Below are 11,790 nucleotides of genomic sequence, written 5' to 3' on the forward strand. Positions count from 1 at the left end.
AGCCTCTTATGCATAAGTAGCAATTTAGCGGTATCTGTAGAGTGCCATCTGTGGGTAAGGTGATGCTCTGAAATAAGGACAGTGTAGGATGTAAGGAAGTATGACCAGCCATGTTCTGCTATAGTTCAATATTTACTCTCCTCTTAGAGTCAGAGAGAACCCTAAATAGTACATCATATTCACCAGCCAGTCGCTATCTGTATTTGTCTGTTTGTTGCTGGGCAAGTAGTGGCCTTAAGAGCTTTTTTGCTGAAAACAGCTGCCTGCTGTAGCCAAGAACAACATTATAAGAGCTTTAAAAGCAAACCTAAGCTTCACAATTGCATGCCTGAAAAGGAAAAAAACAAATTTAAAAAAAGGAAAAATATGCTGCTATAAAGCCCAACAGAGCAGGAAAAGGAAAAGCTGAGCTGGATGATAATTCTGTGAGCAACGCTTTTTACATACACCAGTAATGGCATACAGATGTTTGTTATCACAGATTTATGTGAACCAATGTAACTTTTTATCATATAGAAAATATCACAAAAATAAAAGAGACACCACATTGCCACAACGCCTCAGCCCAGCTTTGATATTGGTGAGTATGGAGGTAGAGCTCTGTACACAATTAACAATCATTATAACTTTGGTTTGTTTTCAGTGTATTTCTGTCATGGTGCATTGGTCCTTTTGATCCAGTGTTTTGAGTTTTCTTGTATTTTTGTCATTTGGTGTTAGTGTTAGTGTTTTCAGGTCCACTGTGTTTATTCTGTAGTAACTAGGTTGTTCGGTTTAGCTTTTGGTCATCAGGATTCCCTTGTGTCCTTGCTCCCTCTGTGTGTATGTGTTTATATTGTAGTGTGAGTTCATATTTCCCCTTGTGTCTTATTCCCTGCCCGTCATGTCTCTCTCTCTCTCTCGTGCTCCTCTGTGTTCGCTCTTTCCCCTTCCGGTCTGCATCTCAGTGTACTCCCTGTTCTACTTAGTCTCATCTCACGTCATGTGGTGTTTGCCCCTCCCCTGTCTCGTTACAATTATCCGTGTCAGCTGTGCTTTCGCGTCATCATTATCTTTCTGTGTATTTATGTCAGTGTCTCCCTCAGTTCTTTGTCGCATTGTTAACGTCACCCTCACCTTCTCTGTGCCGTCTTGCCCTCCTTCTTCAGGTGAAGTTCCAGTTCCCTCTCCTAGTCTATGCTTTTTAGTTTAGTTCCCTGAGACTACTTAGTTTTAGTTCAAGTTTAAGGTTCTTAGTTTGTTTTTTTAAACATTCCTTATGTCCATCTGAGTCCACACCCTGCCTGCACACAGTGCTAGCTCTGACAGTTTCTCATGTAAGCTACATGCTATTCCTGATGGATGTCTTCTAATACACAGAAAACAAATACACAGGAACAATGTTTTTGCACATTCCTAAATGATTTTTCGTAACTACACTTTAAGTAAAGACATAAGTTAACCTAACTTGTCTATTAATAGTTATCTGTTTGAGTTTTCCTTTGCACTATCTTGAATATTTCAGGACTATTTAACGCAGTAACACATAGAGTGATAAAGGGAACTGATTCAAAATACAATAATCTTTCTGCTACATTACTTTTTAAATTAAATTAAATTTATATACAACCAAAAAAATGAATAAATAATATAAGTTGCCCCAACCTACTTTATTATGCAATTTATTGTAAGGTAGGACAATACAGAGAAAACTCCAACAATCAAACAATCCCTTTGAGCAAACACTTGGTGACAGCAGGAAAGAAAAACTCCCCTTTAACAAGAAGAAACCTCCAGCAGTACGAGGCTCAGAGAGTGACAGCCACTCAGCCTCATTCTTGAAGAGAGCTAGAGATTAATAATAACTAAAGAGTACATGCAGAGTGGTGTGTAAGCACATGGAGAGTGAAAAAGGTGAGTAAGAATGCATCATGGGAAGCCCCCAGCAGCACAGACCTATTGCAGCTTAACAAAATGAGCGCTCAGGGTCACCTGATCCAGCCCTAACTATAAACTTCATCAAAAAGGAAAGTTTAATTAATGTGATTAAATTAAATTTTCTGAAATAACATTTGTAATTAGATTTTTTTTTTACCTGAGATAAACTAGGCTTAATTTAGTGACAGGACAGTCACTTACCATTAAATCACTTTTTAAGAAGGATTACTCATTTTGACATATGTAAATTAAACATCTAAGTAACTGTGAAATATCACAAAACAACCAGTGTGACACCAAACGTGTGAGTTTGGACTGTGGGAGAAAGCTAGCAGGTGCAGAACCTTATTGATGTAAGAGGACAGTAACAAGCTCTGTATCATTTCAGTGACACACAATAAACCTTATATGTGGATATTAAATGATTTTCATTTTACCATTCAATTCTGACTTTTTAAGATTCAAATTTACCCACAGATTGTTCACCTTAATTGTATTTATTGTTCACTTAAAACATAAATATACAGATTTTTCTATATACATGTACCCATATGACCCTGAAAAAGGTAAACATACTTACCTGGTGGTATGATAATTAGCTCTAGGGGAAATTAATGCAGACTGTATCTATAGGAACAGAAATGGACTTTTAATGAGGGGTTATGCCAATGCATCTATGTCGACCACCTCATTAATACAAGCAAAGAAATGTATGACAAGTTACGAGTTTGTGTTGATATAACGCATTTGAGAGGATTGCACAGATTCAATAAGTTCTACGCGGATGTCAGGAGGGAATGACCAAGATGATGCACCATCTCAGTGTGATATGTGCTCTTTATATATCCCATTCACTCTATACATCATGTCCACGAGCACTGGGATAGCTGACTGAAAGCAATTCTGCTTTTATTCAAAACAGAAAAAAAAAAAGAAAAAACCTTTTCAGTTTGACAGATAAAAAGTGAAACTAAGAAAACATATATAAAGAAGAAGCATAGAGCCAATCTAGGGTTTACTGAAAACATGGCAACTTGATAAGAAGGTTGGCAATATGTGAAGCTTGCAACAGAGTAGTGCATTGAATTTCAATAACATGCTACTAAGAGAAACCCTATCCTAAGTGTGTCCTTCCTCACTACCTTTCAAACACCAGAAAAGTTCCAGAACTTTATATATGAGACATGGCTGAATGTGCATGTAAATGTATATTGGCCCAAAGAAATCAAATTAAACTATTTGCACCTTATATTTACATTTCTTACAGAAGCTGATTCTTGCATCTTTTTCATGCGTCTTATGGGTACCGAGTTATTGATTTTGTTGTGAGACGTCAATGAAATTGATCTTGGAAGAGATACAGATAAAAATCAAGAATCTACATGGTACTTTTTAAACAAGCACTGCTAATTGTCTAAAAGTTTCTTTTTGTCTTGGTGCGCTGTGTTTAGACAGAAGGTGGTTTTTATTCTTCATTCTTCCTGAAAATGCTCACCAAAGAGCAGATGACTCATCTGCACTTTTTGGCTGACATTTTTGAGTCATACAGTGGCACATGCATAAATTCAGGATAAGCTCTACGACATGGTTTGACCAGTACTGCAACACGTGAACACAGTGGGATTGCTTCCACTTAGTAAACTTATACAAAAACTTGATAATCAGTTGCATCAAACTACAGATTTATTCCTTCACCGTCTCTCTCTGTTTGTCAGTTTTTTGGGGAACCGATTCAACTTTTGGTGCAGATCGGATCACATTTTTGTAACTGTGAAGCAAAAGGACCTGCTCTTGGTGGGAGGTGTGCTAGTCCAATTGTCAAAAACACATTTAGAGAAAATTAACAACTGAACAAAGGATAAACTTCAACACTGTCAAAACAATCTCTCACATAAGCTTGCCGTCACCAGTGTGTGAATGTGTGTGTGAATGGGTGGATGACTGGTTGTGTAAAGCGCTTTGGGGTGCTTAGGGACTAGTAAAGCGCTATACAAATACAGGCCATTTACCATTTTTACCATAATCTTTGATGCAGCAACTGACATTTTATATTCATGAAATTTAATATATATATATATATATATATATTTAACCAACCACAGTTCTGGCACCAAAGGAAGCAAGGCTCAAACATCTAGTGGACAAGTCACATCCCTGTGATTTATCTGAACAATTATTTCCTCACAAGGGCAAACTTGGGGTCATTATAAATAACCCTAGCAATGGATTGAGTGAGCAATAATGACTTCTCTACATAGAGTAGACTGTATGAAAAATGGATGAACTTTTCAGGTCAGATTGTGGTTATTTTTACTGGTCAATTAGCAGTTTCACAGTAATTTCATGTAGGTCCAAGCTCATACGTGGAGTTGATGTTTACTGTATTTGAGAAACATAAGCAAGAAATTCAGCAAGGAATGTTAATCTCACTTTTGGCAGAAGTTTGTCAGTGATTGGAATTATCATTCATAAAAGTGACATAAAATGATGAATAATTTAGCATGAATTAATTTGTGAACATTACAGTAGTAGACAGATATTAGCTGAACTCTGGAGATAAAACAGTATCATGTCCTAACATTTACTTTGTTCTTTTTAGAATAAATTCAAATTTGTTAAAAAAGAAATTATTCAGATTTAAATACTGAAGGAAAAGACAGCTGCTAAAAATGTTCCTCTTCAGTTGCTGTGTGCACAGGTGAGAATCAGTCAGGAAGGAAAAAGCTTTGGTTTGCCATCCTATTCAGAGGGGACAACCCAGCAAAAATATGCCGCCAGTCACAGGAAGTTATTGGATACTTGCTTACCATTCAAAGATAAAATTGCCAAACTGAAGAGAAATATATATATATATATATGTATATAGATCTATATATATATATATATAATATATATATATAAATATAATATACACCCAGCACGCCCCTGTCGGGGGTTTATCCTTCAAGCTCGGGTCCTCTACCAGAGGCCTGGGAGCTTGAGGGTCCTGCGCAGTATCTTAGCTGTTCCCAGGACTGCGCTCTTCTGGACAGAGATCTCCGATGTTGTTCCCGGGATCTGCTGGAGCCACTCGCCTAGCTTGGGAGTCACTGCACCTAGTGCTCCGATTACCACGGGGACCACCGTTACCTTCACCCTCCACATCCTCTCGAGCTCTTCTCTGAGCCCTTGGTATTTCTCCAGCTTCTCATGTTCCTTCTTCCTGAGGTTTTGCACTTCTTACTTGTGCAATTATTAACATTACTTAGAGCAGCGGTCCCCAACCCCCGGGCCTCAGACCGGTACCGGTCCGTGAGTCGTTTGGTACCGGGCCGCGAGAGTTGAGGCTCAGGTGTGAAATGTATGGTTTTCAGGGTTTTTATCGGTTTTCAGCGTTATTTTGTTATCGTTTTTATCGTTAACTCGGTTTTCCTGGGTCTTTTCACGTGTGTTATGAATAAATCTTCTTTTTTTCGGTACCGGTACTAGTTTTATTTTGTTGTATTTATCCGCGACACCTTAAAGGCCGGTCCGTGAAAATATTGTCGGGCATAAACCGGTTCGTGGTGCAAAACAGGTTGGGGACCGCTGACTTAGAGAATATTTTGGTCTCCTTTGCTGTAAAATTACTTACTCACTACAATACTTTCTTATACTTCTAATAACTATTCTCCTAATTCCTGTACTTGATACTCCCTTAATGTTGTGTACTTTCGTTCACGTTTCTGTAGGTAATTATAATTACGTCATATTTTCAAATACATTTAATTACAAAGGAATTATGTCTTTATTCACAGGCCATATTATAAAGTATTTTGCTTCTATTTAAGTCAACAGAAACACTTGGAAATAATGTGGATTACTTATAGTTTCAAAGATAATGCAACAACTGATTTATTCACTCGTCTGTAATTATTAGGCAAAGTTTTCCTTCATTTTCAATCAAAATTCTGGACCATCAAACAAATAATTCTACATGTTGATATTATGTAGAAGCACTACACTACATTCACCTTAATGCGATTTAATAACCTTTTGCACTGCAGTCAAAAACAAGACAATGTAAGAGACTAGTGGACAATGATCTACAGTCTGCTTAAAAATGTCAGTAGCCTTGCAGGCTAAGACTGTGCTTCCTTTTCCCACATACAAATACTCCATCTATTGATATTCTTGACTGAATTTACTGAAAATAATAATTTTCTATTGGGGTGTTGTTCAGATATTAGTCAGTGTAATGCTTTACATATTTCTGCTTAATTGACACCATCGAAATAAACCAAATGAAACAATCTGTTTGAAAAGGAAAATGTCATCACCTGTAGGAGCAGTCATGCACAACGTAACCAATCACACAAACACATTATGCATTGCATAAAGCATCTGCCGTAATTTGTTGACAGCACTTTTTGGAAAATGATAGAAAGACAGTTTCAGTTATCTATTCTGTGATTAACTCCATTCTGTGTTTGAGAATTTGTGTCATTATGTGAGGTGATACAGATCAGTTGTGGCGGCTTTTGTTAGGGAACGGCCAAGCTAGGGAACGTAAGGCAAATAAACCTATGTTTAATCTCCAGTACTATCATGTATGCTACCCTATGTGTTAGTATGAGTGATGTGTCTCCAGTCCCAGCTATAATTGACCACTGTGACCTTCTACATGTTGCTTTGAGTCAGCGATGCACAAAATACATTGCCATCTAGTGACAAAAACCAGAACTGCACTAGTACGTTGAAATTGTCTCGGCCATCTATTAATAGGTTGCAAAGGGTGAGAATTGTTCGACTAACACGACTAGACTATCAGCCCAGGATTTCTGATGGTACAGTCCAACTGCACATGCAAAATATTAATTTTCATTGCAGAAAATGAACAAAGAGTTAGCACACAGCCTTATCACAAGTTTGCTTGTAGACAGTGTCAAAAAAGTCATCACATTTGTTTACATTTTGTATGTTACAGTTGTTTTCCCCAAGAAGATGACGAGCTAAATTAAAACAGGCAGAGTATGGAGAGTTTGTGTATATCTGACAGAAGCAATTAAAACTGTCTACCCAAACATAATAAATGAGCGTGTCGATACCAAGAGTGTGACATTAGCTGCATTGTTTTAGATTAATAGCATTGACAAACACTTTTCATTTAATTTACTATATCACTTCACTTCTGTATTTCACAGTGTGACTTAATAGAAGACAAAGAAATGAGGGTGGCCCCTAAGTGTGAAATTAGTACTGAGTCATCTCCTGTCTCTGCTCACATGAGAAATGACGGTATCAGCGAGCATGATGGATGTACATTATTCTGATGATCCAGCATGTGTGTGATGAGATTGATATGGTAATCTGTCGGCAAAATGAATTCTTACTTTGTGGTCTCCTTAATGCTCAGGGATCAGATTTTTCCTTCTCATAAATGTTATCGCTAGTCAAGAGTGCAACATGATCCTCTTCAGTGGTCATATTTCTTAAATTATGAAGAACTAATTCAAATTCTCTCATTTCAGCTGACATTTTGCAGCATTAAAACTGAGAAAATATATGTGATGTATTTGCTTTATCTGGACAAGCAGGAATGTGTATTCCAGAATGACTGATGCAGTAGAACACAGCAGCGGGAGCCTCAGTATGACCTTTACCCTCCACAACCACATAATATATGTATAGTGTTACATGGAATAGTTGTGGAGGCTTACACCTTGAATTTGGATTTAAAGAATGGCCACCTTCAAATTGTACTTTTCTTAAGTATAAGTATCCATGTCCATGTCATTTCTCATATTATTTGCTTAATCCTAGCATAGCATCCTCAGTGACTGGTTATCTTCATTATGCACTGAAATTAGACCAGCATGTATCATATCTGACTTGCAAAGATGTTACTCAAAGAACTGTTATTTGCTCAGGAAGCGTGTGCAGCAGCTATGAACTACTTGTCCTCTAAGGTATTACCAGGCTCTTATCACATCCTTTACTCTAGATTCATTTTTCCTCTTTGTTCCCATTTAGGTGCTCTGTATCTGCAGCAGTGAGGGTGCAATTTTAAGCCTCTGCACACATCACTTCTGTCTGGCTCCTCTCTTACTTTCAAACCTAGTTTCACTATTGCTTAGTATTCCCTTTACGGCATAGGTTCAGTCTTTCTTGTGCAAAATAGTAGTGCAAAATGCAGCATGTTTGGCAGGTTTGCTTTGCCTGGGCTAAAGGCTAATGTTAGCAATGTTGCTAATACATGCGCATCGTAGCATGCTGAGCTTTTAACTATTTGGCAGCAAATACTGCAAAATACTGAAATAAGAAGGGGACTTTCACTCTTGTAAGAGCTTGGGTCATAATTCAGTAGAAATCAGAGGGTGAAAAGACTTAATCATCAACTTTTGATCTGATGAAAGATGTAAAAGAAATTGAGGCTAATGCTTTTTTTTTACATCATTCTCATGGAACATGGGCAGAAATGACCCAACTGCAAGCTCATAGGCAGATGGAAGTAAAGGAAAAATGAGCTGGCTGGTGTAAATCTGGAGTAGAAAATAACAAAATCCAAAAAACACAACAGAATCTTGCAAGGGAAGGTGGAAATAAAGCTGGACTATAGTGCGACTCGACAAGCAACTAAGGCAAACTGAGGCTTACACAAAGAAATGCGGCAGAGTGGATACACCAAGGTAAAAAGACAGCTGAAACTAATGAAGGAAGTAAAAGTAAATATAAGACACAAGCTAGGAAAGACTACCAAAATAAAACAGGAACTAACTGACAAAGAATCACTAACAGAGATAGGAACAAGACAAAAGTATACTGGGAAGGCTAAACTAAAACACAAGTGATGAAAATATAAATACTCAACTCTAACAAAAAAAAACAAAGTAACATACATCATGAAGAAAATGCGACCAATAAATATGCTTGGAATAAACAGAAAAGGGTGGATAAGCATATATTTAACAGTCCAAAACTCAGAGCTCTAAGGCAAAAAACTTTTACTATGACAAAATCATTCTTTTTATTTGTATTTTTTCTCCCTCTAGGTCAAGCTACAACTACAGACAGGACATTTACTGCAGTACATTCTTTGTATGGTGCATTCCTAATTCTCCCGCAGTGTTTGCTTTTGCCTCCAAGAAGTACCATATGGTAATAGAATAACTTTAGGAACAATGCACTTTTTTTACTTTGAGCCAGAGATCAATTCATGCAAAAAGATTTCATTTCAGAACATTTATTTCCATAGTTTCGGATGCTTCCTGAACCTCTGAGTTACTTTCTTCCCACTCCCTGGCCTTCTTCTGTTTTGTTTCTTTTTCCGAGTGTCTTTCCCCCGCCGGAAAGACAGTGCAGAAGATTACCAAACACAGATTGCATTGATTGCTGGGACTAATTGAAAGGAAAGCATCCCTGGTGCGAAGCGCATCTGCTTGCCTGTGCAGAAATTGGCATCTGTGCCCTACCTCACCTCATCAGGCAAAGGAGCCAAGAAACCTCGCTGCTGTCGGCCACTTAACTCAGCGCTCAATCACACTTTGGGAAGATTCCTTTTGGATGAGGTAACAGCAGACAGAGCATGTTTGGTGGGGGGGGGGGGGGGCAGAAGATACAAAACAACCCCCCCCGTTCTTGACAAGAGAGACCACGGGGGAAATCATCCACGAAGACGAATGGAAATTCAGCAGAGCAATTGATGCACTCCTCCGTTTGGCTGGGACAAGATCTGAGGGACTATAAAACACTTGTCGAGGGGGAAGTGCAAAGAGAATGAGGCCTCTGCTGTTGCTGCCTCCAATATTTTGCACAATTGTTCATCGTGCTGAATCCTCTAGATTGGCACTGATTGAGGAGCAGTGTTTAGCATACTGGGCATTTCATTACAGGCCACTTGATTTTTCAGGACAATGGCACGTTTGATTGAACGTCAGGGCAGGAAATTGTCGCAGCTTTTGAAACAACAACCAAGAAATTACAAAGTGCCACTTCCTAAATTCATGACACTAACAGTGAAAGACAGAACGGGTTTCTTTTCAGTCTGATTGACCAATTTTCCAAAGTAGAATCCTGCAGAATCCTCTGAGTCTAATGAGGTTGAGTGTTTCCCGCTTGTCTTCTCTCTCTAAATGGCACAATTGAGGAATTATGTAAAGAACCAGGTATCAGATAACATTTGGTATGTGATGAAGTATATAAAACTTTAATAATCTGATAATCCACCAGTTTACCTGTGATCAGTTCAGGGTTAATGCTTTTATAACAAACACAAACAGTAGCACATCCAGGGCCTCCCTCGTTCTTCAGCTGGGAGGGGCATGCAGTTGTCATCTTTTAGACATGTGGCCTCAGGTCTTTAGAACTCTTGGGGGCTGCAGATGGCCCGGGTATCCTGGATCTGTCTTTGTCTGCCTCTGGCTTCTGGGGTTATCAAGTATACTACACTTATTATAAGTACACTTATTATCAAGTATGTTTCCTGACAAAGATACATGCTAAGACACACACACAAACCATACTGCTGATTGGTGTATCTGTGCTTTCTCTTCTTTTGTCTTTTTCTTGTTTTTTTCTTACAGATGCAGAAGATGAGTTTTTCATTTGTGCTCTATCCTTTTAGTATATTTTCTCTCCCTTTCTTTTTTCTTTATGCCATTTTTTTCTCCTGCCTGTCAGCTTTGACATTGTCATATTACACATATACTGTGAGAGCAGAAATAACACTAATAGAAATTTATGATTAACAGAGAAAGAGAGAACAGAGAAGAAACACACAAACAAGAGGAGCCTATAGAGAATTTATAGAGCTTGGATTCTTGGAAAAGCGAATGTGTTTGGGACGACATCACATTCAGACCATAATTCTGATTGCAAAAGCTGCCAGATAAGACAGGCTAAAAAAAGGAGAGAAAAGAAAATATTTTTAACTTTGGTGCTACAAAAACACATCGGGGGGATTCTCGTAGAGACTGTGGATTCTCTCCTGATGCCACTGGCAATCACAAATGGAGGACAAGCTTATTCACACAGTTTGCGGGAAGTTTGGTTCAGCTTTTAAGAAAAAAAGGAAAGGTTTTGATAAAAGTGAGCCAAACTTCTAAAAATATATTTCTGAAAGTTCATTTTAGCTTTCGCTTGTTCTCCTTCTTGTCTCGTTCATTGTTGTTGGCTGAATATTTGCCAGTTTCCAACATGACTTGAATCATTTTTGTAAGGTAAAACTTCGCTTTGCATTGGAAAATCTAATTGAGGTTGACTAAAAAGGTAAAATCCATGATGGAAAACATTTGATTTAAAACTATGCGATATGGATGTTAAGAGATTATAACAACATTATGTCTGGTTTGCACTCTTACTTCTCAACTAACTTTGTGGCTTTATTGCGAAGCTCAATGCCATCTTAAGTGATACACAATTGGGCTTGGGATTTGTGCTATGTCATGATTTTTAATACTTAAGATAATAGCGTTGCTGCTACTCTAGCTGTTTAAACTTGTCCTCTTTCAGTTCCGCTGCTGCTTAGAACAGTCGTGCTTCGTGGCTTGTGAATTTGGGGGTTCATTTGCATGCAAATCCTATAATATGCAAAACTGCTGAATAAATGAATTACAGGCATTCGAACGTACATCACTGCAGGATTTGACAGCATCCAACCTGATGCCTTAGGTGTATTACCTATATGTACTTTTTATAACTTCTGACAGATAGTTTAGGTGCTGTGATGTGACTATAGATGCTTTGGAAGGATGCTGGCACATTTTTTTTAACAGGGCATAAAACTGACTTTGACACGTTAACTTACACATTTCAACCTTAACCCAAATGTAGCTTTGCTGGCACTGACAGCATGCTCACGTTCTCAAAGGGGCAAATAACGTATGTGCATGGAATGCTGAAGAAGGGAGACAGTGT

This window comes from Haplochromis burtoni, unplaced genomic scaffold (genome assembly GCF_018398535.1).
Source record: "Haplochromis burtoni strain Fernald_Lab_line unplaced genomic scaffold, NCSU_Asbu1 Contig_327, whole genome shotgun sequence".
In the NCBI taxonomy this organism is placed as follows: Eukaryota; Metazoa; Chordata; class Actinopteri; order Cichliformes; family Cichlidae; genus Haplochromis; species Haplochromis burtoni.